Source organism: Hyla sarda, chromosome 13 (genome assembly GCF_029499605.1).
Source record: "Hyla sarda isolate aHylSar1 chromosome 13, aHylSar1.hap1, whole genome shotgun sequence".
NCBI lineage: Eukaryota > Metazoa > Chordata > Amphibia > Anura > Hylidae > Hyla > Hyla sarda.
In genome coordinates, this window is record NC_079201.1 from 6,099,117 (window position 1) to 6,122,661 (window position 23,545).

At 41.1% G+C, this 23,545-nt stretch overlaps 1 protein-coding gene and 1 long non-coding RNA gene across 8 annotated transcripts in view; one reads left to right on the forward strand and one right to left on the reverse strand.

Moving 5' to 3' along the window:
* Positions 1 to 23,545, forward strand: part of LOC130297600 (protoheme IX farnesyltransferase, mitochondrial) — a 492,900-nt gene that overhangs the window by 465,053 nt on the left and 4,302 nt on the right. The window lies entirely within an intron of this gene.
* The window catches only part of LOC130297608 (uncharacterized), a 385,502-nt gene that overhangs the window by 36,567 nt on the left and 325,390 nt on the right, over positions 1 to 23,545 (reverse strand). The gene's annotated exons all lie outside the window — the stretch shown is intronic.

Below are 23,545 nucleotides of genomic sequence, written 5' to 3' on the forward strand. Positions count from 1 at the left end.
TGAAGATCTGAGGATCACACCTGTATGTAGAGGGATAAATCTTTCATGCCGCTGCTGTAAGCCTCATATTTCCTTATTTATTGAGACGAGCAGGACATTCCCGGCCTGACACAGCGGCCAATAAAAGCACTCAGACTAGAACTGGCAGCAGTCTGAAAAGTTACTGGCAAGTACTGGGGCTCACTGCCATGGAGCCTGGGTGGTCCATGTCGTCTCTCTGCAGGTTGTTCCACTGTTGTCTGCAGTAATAGGTAATAAGGAGGATGTTCTATACTGGGAGTGCAGGTATAGGGGATCCCAACCACACACCTTAAGGGCAACTCTGCCACAACATTTTTATATAATAGATGGGTTATGGCTATAAAATAATTGCTTTACCTGCAGGGAGTGCTGGAGATATCATATGGTGTATTTTCTGTGCAGTTTATTATCTTGCCTGTACAGTAGGGATGCTTTAGGGAAGGACTTTTTAAAGGAGATGTTTCAAAGTAAAAATGACCGAAAAACGTATCCGACTGCGATCTCCTGTACGGGGCCACAGCTCTCCCCGGGAGCGGCAATTCACAACCCCCGCCCCTTCCATATATCCCTATGGAAGAGCCGTTCGGAGTCATCTCCCACTTCGGGCAAAGGTCACGGTGCGCCGCTCCCAGGGAGAGCCGATTACTTTTTCTGTAATTTTAAGTATGAGACATCTCCATTCAGAAATTACACTAAAAGGTTTTTCCATTTGTCCTAATGTTAGGCCATCAATATTAGATTGGTGGGGATCCAGCTTTTGGAATCCTTGACAATCAGCTGGTTGAAGGGGCGGTGATGCACACGGGTCTCCTCCACACATTTCGTAGCGACCATGCCTGCTATAATTTGGTACAAAGTGACTGGGACAGAGCTGTAATAACAGGTGCTGTTAAATGCAAACAATAAAGGGGACATCACAGCACTGGTATGGGTTCCAAATGTTGGACCCCTTACAATCTAAGGGGCATTTTACTTAGGCTGAGGAAGCCCTGATAATGAATGTTTATCTCCTGCTCGGCGCTCATTAGCTGAGCCTTCACCCAGCTCAATTCTCTTGCAGGCTAGGCTGCAGAACTGATTTGTTGGATCGATCATGCAGCCCTTTAACCTCTTAACGCTCCCTGACATGATTATACATTATGGAGCCCACGCCGTACCGGACAGTCGATCCACTGTTGAGGTAGCTGGAGGGCTTACCTCTCCTTCCCTCTGTGCCCAGTATCTTATCAATAGAGCCTGCCTGAAGCAGGCTTTACTAATAGAGCTCTAGAGTCCCCTAAGTGGACAAATAAAGTGTCTACATAAAGTGTCCATATAAAAGATATGTAAATCAAAACATATTTGTTATCACTGTGGAATTGTCCGAATTATGTATGGTGACTGTATTGTATGGTGACTGGCGTAACATAAAAAACCTGAAACCCAAGAATTGCCTTTTTTATCATATTATATCCCAAAACAAGGAGTTGAAAACTATTAAAAAGTCTGCCCGATACTACTAAAAACTACAGATCACGGTGCAAAAAAAGTGATATGGGCCAGAAGAGGAAATTTAAAAGCATACTCATTTATTTTAAAAAACGTAGTTAAAGGAAATCTGTCACCAGTGTTACCTGCACTAAATTGTTGGTACCAACAGGTAGTGCAGATGACACTGATGACAATGGTACTCACCTGGTCCCGGTCCGTGGCGGAGATCTCCTGTAATTTTCTATGGTACCTTCAGCTCCGGGCACCGGCTTTAGGCACAGGCGGAGCTTAATGACGTAACTGCTGCTGTTCCCAGGACCTGGGACCCAGCAGCGGCTTGGAGCATGGGCGGAGCTTAATGACATAGCTGCTGCTGTTCCCAGGACCCAGCATAGAGCAGCAGCGGTGACGTCACTAAGCTCTGCCCATGCACCGATGCTGCTCTATGCTGGGTCCTGGGAACAGCAGCGGTTACGTCATTAAGCTCCGCCCGTGCCCCAAGCCAGTACCCAGAGCTAATGGAGATTACAGGAGATCCTCGCCACGGACCGGGAAAAGGTGAGTACCGTTGTCATCAGTGTCACCTGCACTACCTGTTGGTACCGACAGGTTAGTGCAGGTGAAACTGGTGACAGATTTCCTTTAAATAAAAGTAAAAAAATAAAACAAAACCTGTATAAATGGGGCATCGTTGTAATCATATGGACCTACAGAATAAAGGTTAACTGTCATTTTTACTGAAAAGTATACTGCATAGAAATGAAACCTCCCAAAAATTGTAAAATTTTATTTTTTTCAATTTTGCCCCAGATATAATGATCTTCTTTTGGCTTTGCCATATATTTTGTGGTGTCCTTAAAAGAGTACAATTGGTCATACATAAAAAGGCCCTGATATTGGTCTGTAGATGGAGAATTGAAAGAGTTATGCATCTTGGAAGATGAGGAGGAAAAAAAATCACTGCATCAGGAAAGGGTTAATTTCCGGTCACACATCTCCTGCTAACACAGGGTGAAGTTTGGCCGATAATTTTAATGCCTGCACAAAACATCCGATAAGCCAGTGAACAGAAAACCTCCCAAAAATGTATTGTTTTATTTTTTTTCTTGAAGTTTTAATGATACTAAAAATAGAAACATCACTAATTGTTAAATAGACTCCAGATCAACCCAAATGTCCCCACTTCTTACAGCAAGCAGAGATCTTATAATGGTTTATAATGGAAATACAAAGTATAGAACTTTTCACTCTCCAATGCTTTAACAACCGATGAACCCCATTCACCTCCAGACACTGTATTCTGTATAGCTGCGCGCTCATTGTACCATCAGAACTTGTATTAATGAGACTGGTAAATAATTTCCCTCCCAGTGGGATTGTTATTGTTTTGCAGTTGCTCTGGGGAAGTGACATAATATTCCGATATTAACAGATCTGGTTAGATTGTTGGGTATATCCATGGAGCGCGTTGTCGCCATGTTGTAATTAGGGGTAAGGTAATTTACTATAAGCACGCATGTTACCCGTAGACCCTGGGGCTGTTGCTTTTCCAATCATTTTCTGAGGAGGCGAAGGAGAAAATGGCTGTATGTGCCGCTCCTCCAGGCGACGTCCTGAATGCTCCAGCGGCCTCCACTCCTGTTAATTACAAGGACTCAAACACCCGGGACGTCTATTAGAAATCTCATCAAGGAGATTGCTCCCTGTCACCTTTCTGTATGGAAGCAGAATTTCTACTGGATGGTGGGAAACATTCTGTTGTTAATGGAAGGGGGGGGGATGGAGTTGGGGGGGAGAATCAGCAAAAATAAAAAAAATACCCTCCTCTGCCCCTCCATTCAGCTCTGAGATTTTCAGTGCGTCTGAGTCACGTCAGGACCGGACTCTCCTCTACTCCTCCTATCCAGACATGGCTGCTTAGCTGGATGAATGTTCTGGACTATTGGATTGTAGAGTTTGTTTGCATGCGACACAGGTTGTGGTTCCAGAATTTTCAGTGTGTATTCCAACTTCATTTTCGGTAATAATTTTTTCCCAATCTGAATTCCACAGTTTTCCCTTTAGACAATTGGTGTCATGATCACGAAGGTCAGGCATGTTTATGTGAGGTCATGACACTGGCAGGGTCAGCTCTACCTCCTGCAGACTGGCCGACCCCCAGCCCTCCATTGTGTTATTCTCCTCGTAATGACCATCAATCTATCATCTCACTTGCCGACAGGTCATTGAAAGTTCTACAAGTTCCATAAGGTGATGGCTTACATACAGATGGGCCGCGACAAGGAAAGATGGATTCTTTTCAAGGACTCTTCGTCCATATATTTAAATAAAAAAAACACTATATGGGGGTCCCTGCTCTTAATCATTCATTTCAGGTGTGTCATTCAGTCCTATTGCCACAGTTGTACAATATCCAGCTCTGACCAATGCAGTCACCTTTACAAAAAGTGATAGAATGGGCCATTTTATAGAGCACACTAATACCATTACAGTACTGTAATAAGCGCCACCCCTGCAACAAGTCAGTTCCGGAAATTTACTTCCTCCTAGATTTTTAACCATCAGCTGTGAAGGGTATTATTAAGTGGAATTATTAAAAAGGTTATCCAGGAATACAAAAACAGAGCTCATTTCTTTCAGAAACAGCACCACACCTGTCTTTAGGTTGTATGTGGTATTATAACTTGGCTCCATTTTGTTAGTGGAACTGAGCTGCAATACCACCACAGCCTTAGGACAAACATGCAGGCCCGGCACTATTATAAGGCGGCTGAAGCAGCTGCCTTAGGGCGCTGGTGGCGGAGGGCAGAAAAATGTGAATTCTGATCCTCAGATCAGAGGCAGCGCCCCCCAAGAAGGTAAAATGAGTGGTGACTTAACTTTACAGGAGCAAGGAAAGTGAATCCCTGCTCGTGTACTGTTCTCAGCACGGAGCCCTCATTGCAGGGGGAGAAGTTGTATGCTGCTTAGAATGGAGGAAGAGGAGCGATGGTAAGGTGAGTAGGATTTTTATTGAGGTGAGGGGATAAAGAAGATTGCCTACCTGGATTACCCATCTACCTACACCAAAATGCGCCTTTGCTTGTGTAGTCAAAAATCCTTACCCCGGCCCAGCAGATATGCTTTTTTTTTTTTTTATAAAGAAATCAGCTTTGGTTTTCTAATCCTGGACTACCCATTTAAGGAGCTGAATCATTTTGAAGTGGAGACCATGTAATGTTACAGAGTTGGGTCACTGAGTGCGTAAAATTTGTCATTGCTCAGATGACTCAATAACTTCAGAGACCACGTTTGATCAGGCATTAAATTGGCACAAAAACTCTGCCCCGTCTCTAGCTTTATGGCCGGGCAGTATCATGCCAGCCTTACATCACCAAACACAATGTCAAGTGTTGAATGGAACAGTGTAAAGCCACCATCACTGGCCTCATGTTCTGTGGAGTGACGGATCATGCTTCTCCGATGACGGACGAGTCTAGGTTTGGTGAATGCCAGGAGAACATTGCTCACCCAATGGCACTGTGCCAGCTGTAAAGTTTAGTGAAGGAAGGATAATACTAAGGGGTTGTATTTCTAGGCTTGGCCTCTTCATTCCAGTGAAGGAAAATCCTAACATTGTGGACAATTGTTGCATCTAATTTTGAAGGACCGGGTTGGATTTGGCCCTTTTTATGTTCATTACGGCGCCCCAGTGCACACAGCAAGGTCTGTAAAAGCATGGTGTGGAAGAACGTGACAGAGCTCCAACCTCAAACCCACTCAAAGCCCAACCATCTCCCCCAAGATCAGTGTCTGACCTCCAAAATGCTCTTCTGGATGGATGAGCAAAAATTCCCCCAGACATCTCCAAAATCTGATAGAAAGTCTTCAGAGAAGAGTGGAAGCTGTTATATCTGCAAATGGAGGGTGGACTTAATACTGAGGTCTATTTAATTTAAATGGGATGTCCCAAAAGCTCCCTTAGGTGTAATGTGTAGGTGTAATAAAGGGGAACTCCGGTGGGAATTTTTTTTTTCAAATCAACTGGTGCAAGCAAGTTAAACAGATTTGTAAATCACTTCTATTTAAAAATGTTAACCCTTCAAGTACTTATCAGCTGCTGTATACTACAGAGAAATTTGTGAAGTTCTTTCCAGCCTGACAACAGTGCTCTCTACTGACACCTCTGTCCGTGTCAGGAACTGTCCAGAGTAGGAGAGGTTTTCTATAGGGATATAATTCTAATCTGGACAGTTCCTGACTTGGACAGAGGTGTCAGCAGAGAGCACTGTTGTCAGCATACAGCAGCTAATAAGTACTGAAAGGATTAAAAAAAAATGTAATAGAAGTAATTTACAAATCTGTTTAACTTTCAGGCACCAGTTCATTTGTTTTCTACTTGTTTCCACTGGAGTTCCCCTTTAATACTTCTGCACATACACTAGGAAAAGGCTCACTCTTGATAAATCTAGACACCCTTGGGTGCCCATGTGGCAGCATTATAAATTCAGCTGGTGTAGATTTAAACTACATTTTATGCCTGATAGCAGACTTAACTGTACTAGCAGACGTAAACAGACAGCGACACCTCTCCTCTACACCGAACCCTATCCATTTATAAATGTTGCACAGATCGGAAGAAAGTCACAAATTTCCACCAAGCCTGGGTTTCTGCTGATCTGCTCTACATCCAGACTTTAATACATTTCCCCCATAGTGTATATCAGAAAGGTTAGTGGTTATGCAAGGTGGCTACGACCCTAAAAACAGTTCTAGAGGAGTGTATCACTACTTGGCCGCATCCAGGCAGCTCCATTGTTTCCCACAATCCCATGCTTCTGTTTTTCATTGGATGTTTAGCTTTGTTAATTCTAATACAGGAATTATGATAAGACTAACACATCATCTGAATTGTAGGAGAGCATGTGGAATGGGACAGAGTGATGTACCTTTCAGGGTCTATGGTCAGTAATGGCGAACAGCTTAGAGGTCCAGACAACGTGTTTCTATGGGGGGAAGGGAGAAAATTCCATATTCTATATGTTATAAATGCCTCAGTCTTGCGTTTTCCTGCCCCGTGATAGGTCAGAGGTGTTTAGAACTTCATTTTAGCAGCGACTCTTTTTTGCTGACTGAAAACTAATAATAAATTCCCTGTTTTCCTAGCGAAATATATATTTCTGACAGGTCACCTTTCACTTGCTGTATATTGAAGTTGGCTGAAGATTATACAAGTAGAAATTCAGAGAAGGGGGGTAGAGCAGCCTCTATATATTTTCTTTGTGACACGGTATATACCTAGCGGAGCGGGGGCTTGTGTGTTTCTAAATGTCAAGGCTTTCCGAGAGGCGGCAGCAGTCCGATGGCTGCAGGGTCTATTCTTCACATTGCAGATCTGTCCAGCACTATGCGAGGTGCACCTGAAGGCTTAACAATACTTCATTAGGGACCAGTGATAACATAGATCTGTATTTTGGGTCTCAGTGCTCAGCAGAAAACCTAAAGGTGGGATTTCAGGATCTTCCCTGTGCTGCTGTGATATACTATAAGTCTTCCAGCTACTTTGCTCTCCACTGGTTAAACCTTTTCCCCCCTTTCCATTGTCAGACATTTAAGTCATTGTATACACTGGGCTGCTGAACAGGTAATAAATCTTAGGGGACCATGCCACCCTGACATCACCAAGCAGCCCAGATGGACATGTACAATGGTAGTGTCATGGTACATTTGGACTGAAAAGCTTCTCCATCTGCTTGCATGAGGGGACAGGAACAGGACCATGGACAGTATAAGGACCCCCCAATGTGTTCTCTACATTGGGGTAAGAAAAATGAGGCCAAATACCAACAGTGACCCTGTCATCTAATATGTGTCATGGCCTCCGGTATAGTAGTGAATTATAAGAAGACTTTACCCAAACTCCATGGCCCTGTTATTTCTGATTAGGCATTGGTGACGGTCATGCCGATTGTGATAAAGAGAATAACTCTGGTTACTTTGTTCTACTACTTCCATCATCCGCTTTTATAGGACGGCACCTGGTATATGTATAGCATTTCTGTGCAGCTCTGTCCTTGGCATCTGTTTCTCAGTGCTGAGCAGGTGATTAGTCTCAGTGCAGAGTCAGAGGTGTTAGCGGTGCACATCACATGTATCTCACATACATAAAACCTCAGCGTCACCATGGCTGGAAACTGCTAATGTGGTGTCTGCTACTCTACATCTGCACTTACAGGGCTTGTCTGTATGTATAATTCAGGTCCCCCATAAATAGGCTAATTGCTAGGAGTCATTTTGTTAGGATTCCCCATTATAAGTGAGGGAAATGCCAAGTTATGGAAACAATTACCTGCTAGCAGAAAATATTCCTACATACCGTAAAGGATTGTAATACAATTGGCTGACAATTGTCCCGGGTTAATTTATGTTCCAACAAAACTGGTCAGGTACTGTTCAAGCTAAGTACAAGAATATATACTACTATAATACTGCTCCTATATACAAGAATATAACTACTATAATACTCCTCCTATATACAAGAATATAACTACTATAAAACATCGAGGAGAAGAAGGTAAAAAGACCGCACTCACCCACTGTACTCGCTGGTGGATTGCAGATTTATTCAGAATGCAAAAAACAATTCCATATGGTGGAGGACGTGGAGTGGATAAAAAGCCAAACGGACTAGTTTCGCGCCAGCCGGCGCTTTCTCTGACTGGTAGCCCAGTCAGAGAAAGCGCCGGCTGGCGCGAAACTAGTCCGTTTGGCTTTTTATCCCCTCCACGTCCTCCACCATATGGAATTGTTTTTTGCATTCTGAATAAATCTGCAATCCACCAGCGAGTACAGTGGGTGAGTGCGGTCTTTTTACCTTCTTCTCCTCGATGTTTGATGTTATCTGATATTACACCTGCACCCCGAGGTACGGCAGTACTTCAAATCTTCTAGATAGCCCTGATTGCATTGCCTTAGGATTTCATTATTGAACAGGGATATTTGCTCTTTGGTGCCACTTTTTCCTTTTTTCTTTGGACTTTGATATAACTACTATAATACTGCTCCTATATACAAGAATATAACTACTATAATACTGCTCCTATATACAAGAATATAACTACTATAATACTGTCCCCTATATACAAGAATATATCTACTATAATACTGCTCCTATGTACAAGAATATAACAACTATAATACTGCTCCTATATACAAGAATATAACAACTATAATACTGCCTCCTATATACAAGAATATAACTACTATAATACTGCTCCCATATACAAGAATATAACTACTATAATACTGCTCCCATATACAAGAATATAACTACTATAATACTGCCACCTATATACAAGAATATAACTACTATAATACTGCTCCTATATACAAGAATATAACTACTATAATACTGCTCCTTTATACAAGAATATAACTACTATAATACTGCCTCCTATATACAAGAATATAACTACTATAATACTGTCTCCTATATACAAGAATATAACTGCTATAATACTGTCTCATATATACAAGAATATAACTACTATAATACTGCTCCTATATACAAGAATATAACTACTATAATACTGCTCCTATATACAAGAATATAACTACTATAATACTGCTCCTATATACAAGAATATAACTACTATAATACTGCCTCCTATATACAAGAATATAACTACTATAATACTGCTCCTATATACAAGAATATAACTGCTATAATTCTGTCTCCTATATACAAGAATATAACTACTATAATACTGCTCCTATATACAAGAATATAACTATTATAATACTGCTCCTATAAACAAGAATATAACTACTATAATACTGCTCCTATAAACAAGAATATAACTACTATAATACTGCTCCTATATACAAGAATATAACTACTATAATACTGTCCCCTATATACAAGAATATATCTACTATAATACTGCTCCTATGTACAAGAATATAACAACTATAATAATGCTCCTATATACAAGAATATAACAACTATAATACTGCCTCCTATATACAAGAATATAACTACTATAATACTGCTCCCATATACAAGAATATAACTACTATAATACTGCTCCCATATACAAGAATATAACTACTATAATACTGCCACCTATATACAAGAATATAACTACTATAATACTGCTCCTATATACAAGAATATAACTACTATAATACTGCTCCTTTATACAAGAATATAACTACTATAATACTGCCTCCTATATACAAGAATATAACTACTATAATACTGATCCTATATACAAGAATATAACTACTATAATACTGTCTCCTATATACAAGAATATAACTGCTATAATACTGTCTCATATATACAAGAATATAACTACTATAATACTGCTCCTATATACAAGAATATAACTACTATAATACTGCTCCTATATACAAGAATATAACTGCTATAATTCTGTCTCCTATATACAAGAATATAACTACTATAATACTGCTCCTATATACAAGAATATAACTACTATAATACTGCTCCTATAAACAAGAATATAACTACTATAATACTGCCCATTAGATTTACAAGATCATTTATGCAGGACATACATGATGAATGGGGTTTGTGACACTTGTGAGTTCTCATAGTAAAGTGAATCGGGGTCAGTAGGTAGGTAATGCAGGATATATGGTAGGACATCTATGTCCACCATTGGGTTCTTTCTGTCTCTTACCCTCAGCACTGATCTTGTTGTATTGCTACCTTTGCTATATGCACAATACAGAGACCTCTCTATGTTGTGTACTGAGACCCCTGACCCCCTGTGGACAGTGCAGACCCCCAGTCAGGGCTGCTGGGTTTGTAAACAGGGAGGCAGCAGGGATGGTGAGATCAGGGCGAGATGTATTGCTGCGCTGATGGCGAGCAGGGCCGATGATCACTCACCGCTGACAGATAATGATCCCGTGTAATTGAGACGTGGCACCTGGAGTCTTCAGGGAGGAGGGGTATTTTCTGTGTAATAGTGTGTTTGGAATTGGAGTATAAACCTACCTGCACGTCCTCTGGTATAGCGCACCGATCAGTGATGTCACTAGTTGGGAACCAGTGTGACAGGTGCGTTCTATGTAATGGACATATAAAGACCTACAGCAGTGTTTACCAACCAGGGTGCCTCCAGGTGTTGCAAAACTACAACTCCCAGCATGCCTGGACAGCCAAAGGCTGTTCAGGCATGCTGGGAGTTGTAGTATTGCAACATCTGAAGGCACCCTGGTTGGGAAACACTGGCCTGCAGCAAAGGTTAATACAAACCATGTCACCTACACAATTCTTAGTCTTAGTTAGGGGTATTTTATATTACAGTATATATATATATATATATATATATATATATATATATATATACACACACACACACACACACACTGCAGCCCTGATGGTTGCTCTGATATGACTACATGGGTGGACTGACCCTTCTCTCATGTGAATTACAGGATGACATGAACACCTATATAAGATAACTCCTGCTAGCCCTCAGACCCCTCCCCACACATCTCCATCTATGTACTGCTGCTACTATTTATGGGATCAGGATATAAAGGTATTCATACACCTCTTCTCCAGCTCTATCTGTATACTGCTGCTGCTATCTATGGGATCAGGATATATAGTAGTCATACACCTCTTCTCCAGCTCTATCTGTATACTGCTGCTGCTATCTATGGGATCAGGATATATAGTAGTCATACACCTCTTCTCCAGCTCTATCTGTATACTGCTGCTGCTAGCTCTATGGGGTTCATCATATATATATATTGTCGTTATACTCCTCCCCTAAGGCTCTTTTTACATGTTGCAGGCTTTTTTTCTCAGTTTTTTTGCTGTAATTTTCTGAAAATATAATGTACTTCAATATTGTAAACTTTTTTACAGCCATTTTGGAAAATCCCAGCAGAAAGAGCCACAAAGCAATAAGAATATAATGTGCAAACTCAACCCAAAGACTACTAATCTTCATAAAACACCAATCGCCTAATGGAAATATTTCTGTAAACAATGCACTTTGAATAAGAAAATGCAACATCTGGAGGACCACAGTTTGGAGACCGCTGTGTAGTGGTCTCTAAACTGTGGCCATCCGTATGTTAGAAAACTACTATTATTTTTTTTGCACTTTTTTGGGGGGCATATGCGGTCCGTGCCACCAGCGACTGTTCTGCACTGTGTGGCTGGACCATACCTCTTGTGCGGATTGTCCTGAGTGATGATCAGTGATTTATTACTGATCAGCACTTTTTTGGGGGTACAGGCATTTTTTTTCTTTTCCGGCTCTTTTTTGGAGGGGAGTTTGCGGTCTGGCCACACAAGGCAGAACAGTCGCTGGTGGCACGGACCACAAACACCCACAAAAACAAAACCCTGCACCCAAAAAGGTGCTGATTAGTAATAATTCACTGATCAGCAATCAGCACAGTCTGCACACGGGGTACGGTCCAGCCATACAGCGCAAAACAACGAACACAACACTCCACAGAATTGCAAAAATAAAAACTGCAGTGCAAAAAAAGTCTACAGTAAACATAAAAAGCACTAAACTACACATTGAAATAAAGTAATAACACTACATTTACACCCGTAACACCCCCCCCCCAAATATAAATGCCCCGAAGGCTTTTTTTTGGTGGAGGAGACATACGCCATGCGCTTAACTCTGATACAGAGACCGCCAGTGAGGGAGATGAGAAAGACCCCACATTTCTTCCTCCTCCCCGTCATCAACCAGTGATGAGCCCCCTAGAAGGCAGCGCCACAGGGCAAGGCCAGTAGGGCTCCCCCATACTAGTGACCCTGTCCCCCCATATAGGTGACCCCCTTGGACCCCAGTCCAGATGGTTATTAGCCCCTGGGTTTGTTGGCCGCCCAGGAATCCAAATGGAGTCCACAGTCCTCACTGAAATGGACTTTACAATAATTTTTTAATGTTTTGCTTTTTCTTGTGCACATGGCAGAATTTGCACACGGAAATCCCGATTCGGGAGTCTGCAGTAAGAAAGTAAGTCTATTCTTTCTGCGGAGTCCGCAATGCATTGCAGTCTATGAGACGGCACGCTTCCGAGCAGTCCTAGTGTCAGCATGTTCTGGCGGCGCTCCACTGTCGGTGGAATGTCCATGCGGAAATGGTTAATTGTGTGTAAATGTGACATTTTCCGTGTGGACATTCCACCGTCTGAACATAGCCTCAGCAGCCCCTATGCACAGCACTAATATAGACCTTAACTGCGCATGGAGCTCTCTCACACCGGAGCCCTGTCATATTTCAAGGCAACACATATGGTGTATTTCTGTAGTCGGGAGGAATTGTGTTACAGATTTCTGGGGCTTTTTCGCCTTTTGAAAATGCAAAAATTGGGACTACATGTTCGTTTCAAAAATGTATTTTTTTACACAGAGTTAAAAGGAGAAAAAGCCCCCCAAAATAAGTAATGCAATTTCAGAGCATCATGTACACTTGAGGTCTAAATTGGGAATTTGCACGGGGGTGGCTGATCGTACCAGAGATAAGCGCAAAAAAAATATAAAACCACATGTGACCCTTTTTTGGAAACGACACCCCTTTAAGGAATGTAATAAGGGGTGCAGTGAGCATTTACACCCCAATGATGTAAATGGAACAGTAATCCATGACAAAAAAAAAAAACATTTTTCATTTGCACAGCCCACTTCCAAAAATGTGTCAAATGCCACTGCTCCTCTTGTTACATTGCTGGAGGGTTGTAGTTTCCAAAATGAGGTCACATGTAGGGGTTGCACTGTTCTGGCACCATGGGGGCTTTGTAAACGTACATGGCCCCCAACTTCAATTCCAGCCAAATTCTCCCTCCACAAGGCGACTGATGGCGCTCCTTCTCTTTTGCGCCCTGTTCTGTGTATGCAGAGCACTTGACATCCACACATGAGGTATTTCCATACTCAGAAGAAATGGGTTAAAAAAATTTTGGGGGACTTTTTCTCCTATTACCCCTTGTGAAAATGGAAATGGAAAATGTGGGTTAACATCAGCATTGTAGAATTTTTTTTTCATTTTGTCCAACTTTATAACGAAAAGTTTTTGCTGTTTTGCCACCATGGGGGCCTCCTAAATGGCATGCCCCCCAAGAACCATTTCAGCAAAATTCTCTCTCCCAAGTCCCAAAGTTGCTTCTTCCCTCCTGAGCCATGTTGTGTGCCCGCAGAGCACTTAACATACACATACTCAAGGGAAATTGGTTTTCAAATTTTGGGGTCTTTTTCTACTTTTAACCCTTGAAAAAAATGGGGCTACAAGAACATGTAAGTGCAAAAAAAAAAAATATATAGATTTTGAGCTTTCTCCTCCACTTTGCTGCTATTCCTGTGAAACACCTAAAGGGTTAATAAACTTTCTGTATGTCATTTTGAATACTTTGAGGGGTGCAGTTCCTATAGTGGAGTAATTTATGGGGGATTTCTTACAGAAAGGCCCCTCAAATCCATTTCAAACTGAACTAGTCCCTGAAAAACTTTAAAGCCCTCTAATGTCATCAAAAAGTAAAAACATATCAAACTTCATGATACCAACATAAAGTAGACATGTTGTATATGAGAATCAATATATAATTTATTTGGCAATCAACAAAAATTTACCATTTTCTTAAAGTAGAATATGTCATGAAAAAACTATCTCAGAATCAAATTCGTAAGTAAAAGCATCTAAGAGTTATTAATGCATTAAGTGCAAAAAATGGCTGTCATTAAAGAGTACCTGTCGTCAACAAAAACGTTATATATAATGTAGATGGATATTTGTAGTGTACAGGGAGGGCCATTTATATGGATACACCTTAATAAAATGGGAATGGTTGGTGATATTAACTTCCTGTTTGTGGCACATTGGTATATGTGAGGGGGGAAACTTTTCAAGATGGGTGGCAGCCATTTTGAATCCAACTTTTATTTTTTCAATAGAAAAAAGGTCATGTGACACATCAAACTTATTGGGAATTTCACAAGAAAAACAATGATGTGCTTGGTTTTAACGTAACTTTATTCTTTCATGAGTTATTTACAAGTTTCTGACCACTTATAAAATGTGTTCAATGTGCTGCCCATTGTGTTGTATTGTCAATGCAACCCTCTTCTCTATATACTGCTATATACTACTATATACACCGCAGGAGAAATGCTAGCACAGGCTTCCAGTATCTGTATACACTGCTGTATACTACTATATACACCGCAGGAGAAATGCTAGCACAGGCTTCCAGTATCCATATACACTGCTATATACTACTATATACACCACAGGAGATATGCTAGCACAGGCTTCCAGTATCCATATATACTGCTATATACTACTATATACACCGCAGGAGAAATGCTAGCACAGGCTTCCAGTATCCATATACACTGCTATATACTACTATATACACCGCAGGAGAAATGCTAGCACAGGCTTCCAGTATCCGTATACACTGCTATATACACTGCAGGAGAAATGCTAGCACAGGCTTCCAGTATCCGTATGTATTACTATATACACTGCAGGGGAAATGCTAGCACAGGCTTCCAGTATCCGTATACACTGCTATATACTACTATATACACCGCAGGAGAAATGCTAGCACAGGCTTCAGTATCTGTATACACTGCTATACACTACTATATACACTGCAGGAGAAATGCTAGCACAGGCTTCCAGTATCCGTATATACTACTATTTACACTGCAGGGGAAATGCTAGCACAGGCTTCCAGTATCCGTATACTCTGCTATATACTACTATATACAACGCAGGAGAAATGCTAGCACAGGCTTCCAGTATCCGTATACACTGCTATATACTACTATATACACCGCAGGAGAAATGCTAGCACAGGCTTCCAGTATCCGTATACACTGCTATATACTACTATATACACCGCAGGAGAAATGCTAGCACAGGCTTCCAGTATCCGTATACACTGCTATATACTACTATATACACCGCAGGAGAAATGCTAGCACAGGCTTCAAGTATCCGTATACACTGCTATATACTACTATATACACCGCAGGAGAAATGCCAGCACAGGCTTCCAGTATCTGTATACACTGCTATATACTACTATATACACCGCAGGAGAAATGCTAGCACAGGCTTCCAGTGTCCGTATACACTGCTATATACTACTATATACACCGCAGGAGAAATGCTAGCACAGGCTTCCAGTATCCGTAGTTTCAGGTGCTGCACATCTCGTATCTTCACAGCATAGACAATTGCCTTCAGAAGATTTTGTTCAGTGATGAGGAAACTTTTATGTGAATGGTGAAGTTAACAAACAAAACCACCGCTATTGGTCTGACACTAACCCACATTGGACAGATCCCTCCGTGGTATGGTATATAGGGTACAAAGATAGTGGGGCCATTCTTCATCAATGGAAACCTCAAGGCCACTGGATATGCAAAATTGCTACATGATGATGTGTTTCCCTCTTTATGCACTGAAGCTGCACGTTCCCTGAGTTTTTCCAGCAAGATGGTGACCACCACATTATGGGTGTCAGGTCCGAGGATTCCTAGATGAACAGTTTCCTGGAAAGTGGATTGGTCATCGTGGGCCAGTTGAATGGCCCCCAAGGTCTCCCGATCTGACCCCCTTAGACTTTTATCTTTGTGGTCATCTGAAGGCAATTGTCTATGCTGTGAAGATACGAGATGTTCAGCACCTGAAACTCCGGATACTGGAAGCCTGTGCTAGCCTTTCTCCTGCTGTGTATATAGTAGTATATAGCAGTGTATACGGATATTGGAAGCCTGTGCTAGCATTTCTCCTGCGGTGTATATAGTATTATATAGCAGTGTATACGGATACTGGAAGCCTGTGCTAGCATTTCCCCTGCAGTGTATATAGTAGTATATAGCAGTGTATACAGATACTGGAAGCCTGTGCTAGCATTTCTCCTGCGGTGTATATAGTAGTATATAGCAGTGTATACGGATACTGGAAGCCTGTGCTAGCATTTCACCTGCGGTGTATATAGCAGTGTATACGGATACTGGAAGCCTGTGCTAGCATTTCTCCTGCGGTGTGTATATAGTAGTATATAGCAGTGTATACGGATACTGGAAGCCTGTGCTAGCATTTCTCCTGCGGTGTATATAGTAGTATATAGCAGTGTATACGGATACTGGAAGCCTGTGCTAGCATTTCTCCTGCGGTGTATATAGTAGTATATAGCAGTGTATACGGATACTGGAAGCCTGTGCTAGCATTTCTCCTGCGGTGTATATAGTAGTATATAGCAGTGTATACGGATACTGGAAGCCTGTGCTAGCATTTCCCCTGCGGTGTATATAGCAGTGTATACGGATACTGGAAGCCTGTGCTAGCATTTCTCCTGCGGTGTATATAGTAGTATATAGCAGTATATAGAGAAGAGGGTTGCATTGACAATCCAACACAATGGGCAGCACATTGAACACATTTTATAAGTGGTCAGAAACTTGTAGATAACTCATGAAAGAATAAAATGACGTTAAAACCAAGCACATCATTGTTTTTCTTCCCAATAAGTTTGATGTGTAACATGACCTTCCTATTGGAAAAACAAAAGTTGTATTAAAAATGGCCGACTTCAAAATGGCCGCCATGGTCACCACACATCTTGAAAAGTTTCCCCCCTCACATATACTAATGTGCCACAAACAGGAAGTTACTATCACCAAACATTCCCATTTTATTAAGGTGTATCCATATAAATGGCCCACCCTGTACATTGGTTAAAAAGATGTGTATATTTTTGGGTGAAAAAATGCTGTCTCTGCAGCTATTGCATGTGTGTCTCTGTGATGAGTCCAAATACAGGAAGTGAGGGCAGGACAGGCAGGGCTCTGTGCAGGCTCCTGGCTTGTCAATCATCCTCATGTGTGAGCCCATAGCATGTCACAGAGCCTTACTGCACAGAGCCCCGCTTGTCCACCCTCACTTCCTGTATTTGGACTCCTCATAGAGACACACATGCAATAGCTGCAGGGAGAAAAATCTACATATTTTTTAACCAATATATATTACAGATATACATATAATGGTATTATCTACGTTATATAAAAAGTTTGTGTTGACGACAGGTACACTTTAAGGTCAAAATGGGCTTTGTCCTTAAGGGGTTAATATTAGCCTAGGGTGCACTTTATAAGCTTAAAAATTATTCTTTGAGTGGTTCTTTAGGATTATTAGTAGACAGTGACAATTCTCTGCATCGGCAGTGAAGTACAGAAGTTGCACGTGAGAAACCGCAGTGGCCCCTTTTTATTTTTCAGCCTGTGGTAAAATAATGACAGCAGCCATATGATTGGTCGCTGACTATACCACTGTGACCTGTGTATTGTAGGATGCTGTATGAAAAGCATTTAACACACAATAGAGAAATAAAGGAGAGCTGACATTACTGATCGTCTATTCACTGCAGTAAGTGGTGGCTCAGGTTACACGGCCGCTGTAGATGTTCTCATTGCTTTCATCTCCTGAAGACTTTTCTGCCATTGTAAAAGAATAATGTTACAGAGCTTGATGATCGTCTTAAAGGGTAGCTCTTAGTAAAATAAATGTTTGCTATTGTACTCTTTATGGTAGGTAAATAAAAAATATTTCTAATATACTTTGCTTAAAAAAAATTAAGTTTACTATGTTTTATTTGTGCTTAAAAAAGCTCAAGAGCACATTTCCCCCCATATCTCATACACAGACTTTAGACCGAAGCCTCATCCAATCATAGCTCCTCTCACACTTAACTGCCATATGCTGTTGGTTGCCCCCAGCCCCCCCCCCAGCATTAGTTTAGCTTTCTGTCTAAAATATGACTTGAGACGGCCATACCCTTTCAGCAGCTACTGCTCAAATTCTCGTTCCAATATCATCTGTTGTAAAAGAGTCTGCACACCCTTATACACACTATGGCATGGCCCAATTTTGCATCTTTAATAGCTGAGCCATTATTCTAGCATCAGGAATCCAGCCGAAATCATGATCTCGATGTAACTCAGGATGATATGAGTAGGCTTATGGAGATTTTGTTTCAGAAGTGGAGTTTCCCATTAAGCTCCCCAGGTATACATCGCCTCTTCTGCTATGTGATGTGTTTGAACCAGGCACCATTCAGTTTATCCACTTTTGTTCCTTATTAATATGTTGTTCCAAAAATTGCTGCGACATCTCTAAAAAAGCAAACCTTTAGAAAGCTGACTAGAAAAACTTGTACCGGGGTCTGAGGTATTTATAATGTTTCTTGACTTCAATGTTACAATCTGGTTGGTGCCACGTGTGGTTACTTTACAAAGGTTATTTTTTGTACATTATTTTCTTCTTCTACATGTTCATCAATTTCCATGTTTGAATGTAAATTCAACATGTTAAGTGTCCAATGTTCATAATAATACTTCTGCATGATTTCTGTGTAATGTACTGAACCTTTACCTCCATCTTGGTGCACGTTTTTAATATTCTATTTGAATTAAGGTCATGATGGCCATTAATTGAACAGCAAAATTGGTTTCCCTCTTGGTTTTGGATAGAGATTATAAATGACTTCTCACCCCTCATCAGTGGAGTGCCATACCATCACTCTCGCATGGCACTTAATGTACACATATGGACAGGGATGTACCTGTGGTTGTCTCCATAGATCAATCACAGACCATGTGTCAAACATACAGAATATCCTGCGTCCCATCTATTCCACTGGTAATGTAGATTTTGGAGCGCCCTGAGCAGTAGAATTTCTGCTATTATCTCGGTGATAAATGTCCAGGGTTTAATGAAGCCGTTAAGGTCCTGGTTGGAGATAAGACGAGAATCATCATCCTGTCTAATCCCAATGATATAGAGGCGAATGATGGTGGAATTAGCGCCGATAACATCTCCTCATTGCTTGTAAACTTGTGATCAATATTAGTTACAACCTCGGCCCCGTAGCAGCTTTTCATGGTGTACGAGCTCCGCCTCCCACCGCCAGACACCGTCATTTCTCTTGTAATTATATATATACATATCGACCCAAGAGTCACAAAGCCATCTCTAATTAAAATGGAAATTGAATTTAATGCTGTTGTTTATCATCCCCCCTCCCCAACTTTATCGCTGTTAAATGTCCAACCATACATAAGACTTTGTCTGCTTAGATCCATTTTCCAGTAACTTCATTAAATGGCGACGCTGATAACAGAATATATCCAAAAGAAACACGTAAAACAGCGCACACCCATATAAGGTAAATATCAAAAAGTTCTCTTTATTAATACATGTATCAAAAAGACAGACAAGATCATTAAAAACACTTAAAAAGGCCAAAAGCAGCCAAAGCACAAAACGGGGTGAGCCCCCTCAGCAAGGGAACCCCACCCAGGGCACCTACCTATTACAATACATCAATAACGTCACTATGATATACACATAAGCTGCCACATAGTACTATATTCATCTCAACAGCCCATATACAACCTGTATTCTCATGTACAATAAGTATGATAAGATGACACAGGACGGTTAATGGAGGAGTTACCAGGCAGGTGCCCTCCTAAAGACCTTTTAAAAATTATTTAAGGGGGCACCTGCCTGGTAACTCCTCCATTAACCATCCTGTGTCATCTTATCATATTTATTGTACACGAGAATACAGGTTGTATATGGGCTGTTGAGATGAATATAGTACTATGTGGCAGCTTATGTGTATATCATAGTGACGTTATTGATGTATTGTAATAGGCAGGTGCCCTGGGTGGGGTTCCCTTGCAGAGGGGGCTCACCCCGTTTTGTGCTTTGGCTGCTTTTGGCCCTTTTAAGTGTTTTTAATGATCTTGTCTGTCTTTTTGATACATGTATTAATAAAGAGAACTTTTTGATATTTACCTTATATGCGTGTGCGCTGTTTTACGTGTTTCTTTTTCTTTTGGATATTGTGTTACATTTGATACGTATAGCAGCACCCCTTTTTCTAATTGATGTTGCTAAGCCCACTCATACTTTAGTGATAACAGAATATAGGCCCTGATATATTAAACTGTGTGAGAGAAAAAGTGGAGATATTTTTCCACAGCAACCAATCACAGCTCAGCTAACAAGCTCTGGTAAAGTGAAAGCTGAGATGTGATTGGTTGCTGTGGGAAAATCACTTCACTTTTTCTCTCACGCAGTTTGATAAATCTGGGCCATAGTGCGGGAGAATCTCATTTCTAGACGCAATGAGATTGGAGCTGGAGAGAAGCCGGAGATTGCTGCAGAAGTTGGGCTCAATAATGTAACTAGTGATGCAGCAAATGTTTTCCCACATCCAATCTCCTTCCTTTCCTCTATAACTCTATTAAAGTGCAACTGTCTTGAAATCTTGGTGCAATAACCTGCACACAGCCTTTGTACTGTGTGTAGGTGGTGTGTATAGCAATGTTTTTACCTGATATTTGCAGGCCTTCATGACGCCAAAAAATGCTTTTAATCAAAGCCACTGACTGTCATATGGGCATGGCGCAAGGTACGCAATGCCCAGCCGCTGCCACGCCCACCCTGTATGTCAGTGCTCACTCCCGCCGCCGTCTTCCTCCTCAATGCGCCTGCGCTGTGCTAGGTGCAGAGAGCGCACTTCCTCTCTGCACCTAGTATTGAGAACTAACCTGATTGCGCGCTGCTCTGCGCAGGTGCACAAGACGGTGGCGGGAGCGAGAGCTTGCTGGATGACACACAGTGGCGTGCACGTTAGATTAGCTGAATGGTGCATGCGCTGGTCCCATATTTGGTAGGCGTGGGGGTGGCGGCGGGGCATCGGGTACCTTGCGCCAGGCCTATCTGACAGTCAGTGGCTTTGATTAAAAGCATTTTTTGGCGTCATGAAGGCCTGCAAATATCAGGTAAAAACATTGCTATACACACCACCTCCACACAGTACAAAGGCTGTGTGCAGGGTATTGCACCAAGATTTCATGACAGTTGCGCATTAAGGTTTTCGTTAGCATCGATAATAAGGATTGTGTGTATTACAGGTGATTGTAATACAAAGGACTAGATGCCAGAAAAGTTCTCCTCACCGGTTCAGTGTGGAATTGACTCCTCTGTATCTGATACCACCTGTAGGACCTTTTCATGATACTGTAGGATAATAGTAACCCCAACACCAAATAAATAGTAAGAAAATATATCTATTTTTATTAAAATACAAAATTACAGTGATATGTCATACAGAAATACATGATAGACGGATATTTAAAAATATTGTATATATACTCCTTGAGAAAGCCTTCTTCTTGGCAAAACGCGTTGGATGTCTGTAGCAGGGTCGGGGCCAGTCCTGAACACGTGTGTCTATTTTTGCTGCTATTTTAGTTTGGTACAATTTCTTGTTTGGCACACACTTCTTTGTGGTAATGTATTACATTTTGTTGCTGGCACTAGCTCTTTGCACAATCATTTACATTGGTGTGTCCTTTTGCATTGCAGTATCATTTTGCACTGTTTTGTTCTTATGCACTTGCACTTTTTATATACAGCGGCCTTTTGGTGTTGTTATACACATTTCACTTTAGTATATTACTAATGTTTTACACATGACATATATCGGGTATCTTATTCCCCGTGTATCCTGCTACAGAATATTTATTATTAAATATATAATATTGTTTTATATGTAGGAATTTTTTAACTAGTATATATACAATATTTTTAAATATCCGTCTATCATGTATTTCTGTATGACATTTCAGTATTTTAATAAAAATATATATATTTTCTTACTATTTATTTGGTGTTGGGGTTACTAAGCATTACGCCCTTTGGCGTTTGTAGGTTCATATACAGTTTTCTTCTGGTTCAGTAAACCCCCCCTCCCCCTATTCCCTTTTATGTAGCCAGTACTCAGGACTTTTTTAGGTTATATGTAGGATAATAGATTATACAATATTTTGTAGACAACCATTACAGTAAGAATTATGACATCACGATATATGTATTAAGATTTTTGTATAATAAGCAGAGTTTTCCAGCAGCATAGAGTAATAAAGAAGAGAAGTGTACCGGGAGCAGGAAGACAGAGTTACATGCACCGTATTTCTGTATTGGGATACGTTTTTCACACAGAACAGATAACAGAAACCTGTGATTCCTTTTCATATGAGTTAATTATTAGTTTAGTTATAATTTTGTCTTTTTGCACAATATAAATAGAATGAACTGAGTAGCTGCTTGTGCTGTCCATGCTTACTGCACATGTGACGCGTTCAATGTTTCAGTTTTCCTGGCATTTGGCTGGTATGATGCCAGGGTCCATCAGTGGCTTTATTAATGCCATGTAATTATTACTGCAGATGCCCAGCCCCAGTGTTACATTTCATCAGACCTTTCTAGATGACTTCAAGGGTGGAAATTCACATTTGTTTAGTAATACATCACCATAGACCCTGACTGCATTATAGATGTATAGTAACCAGCCCGGGCTGTGCCTTCTGAGGTGACCAGTGCGATTGCCAAGCAGCAAGGTGAAAGCCCAATGTAATTCTTGTGTAAATCGCTCAGGATGAAGCGCAGTGGAATGGAGAAACATTTCATCTATGGAGAGCAGGTGTTACATTAAAGGTGCTTCAGAGCCCGGGGCAACTCCTTATGTTACAGGTCATAGTTCATAGAAGCAGCAGCTCTGAGACTTCACATCCTATAAGAGCACAAACCTGTGAGATGGAATTCGGGAAGGGAAATCACAGGAAGAACAAGGTAGAAATCACCGCAACATATCTGTGTATGCATGGAAAAGTGTTACTGGGGTATATGTGCACGAATGCTGCATATATAACACACAGTACAGGGGATGGTGATGAAGAGATGTCCAGTATTCCATAAGTTGTCCCACATGTATAATGCTATGCGCGCCATCTTGCAGTTTATACCACATGAAATCACCTGGTTTCCCCTTAAGTGTAGTCCTTAGGATCCATGTAGTATGGCGAATAGGGTAATAAGATTTATGTACTGGGCATCTGCAGTGAGTCCCGGGATGGAGAAGGTATGTGCCCGGCCTCAGAGGTGCTGGATTATGGTTTATTTGTACTGAGGATTATAAT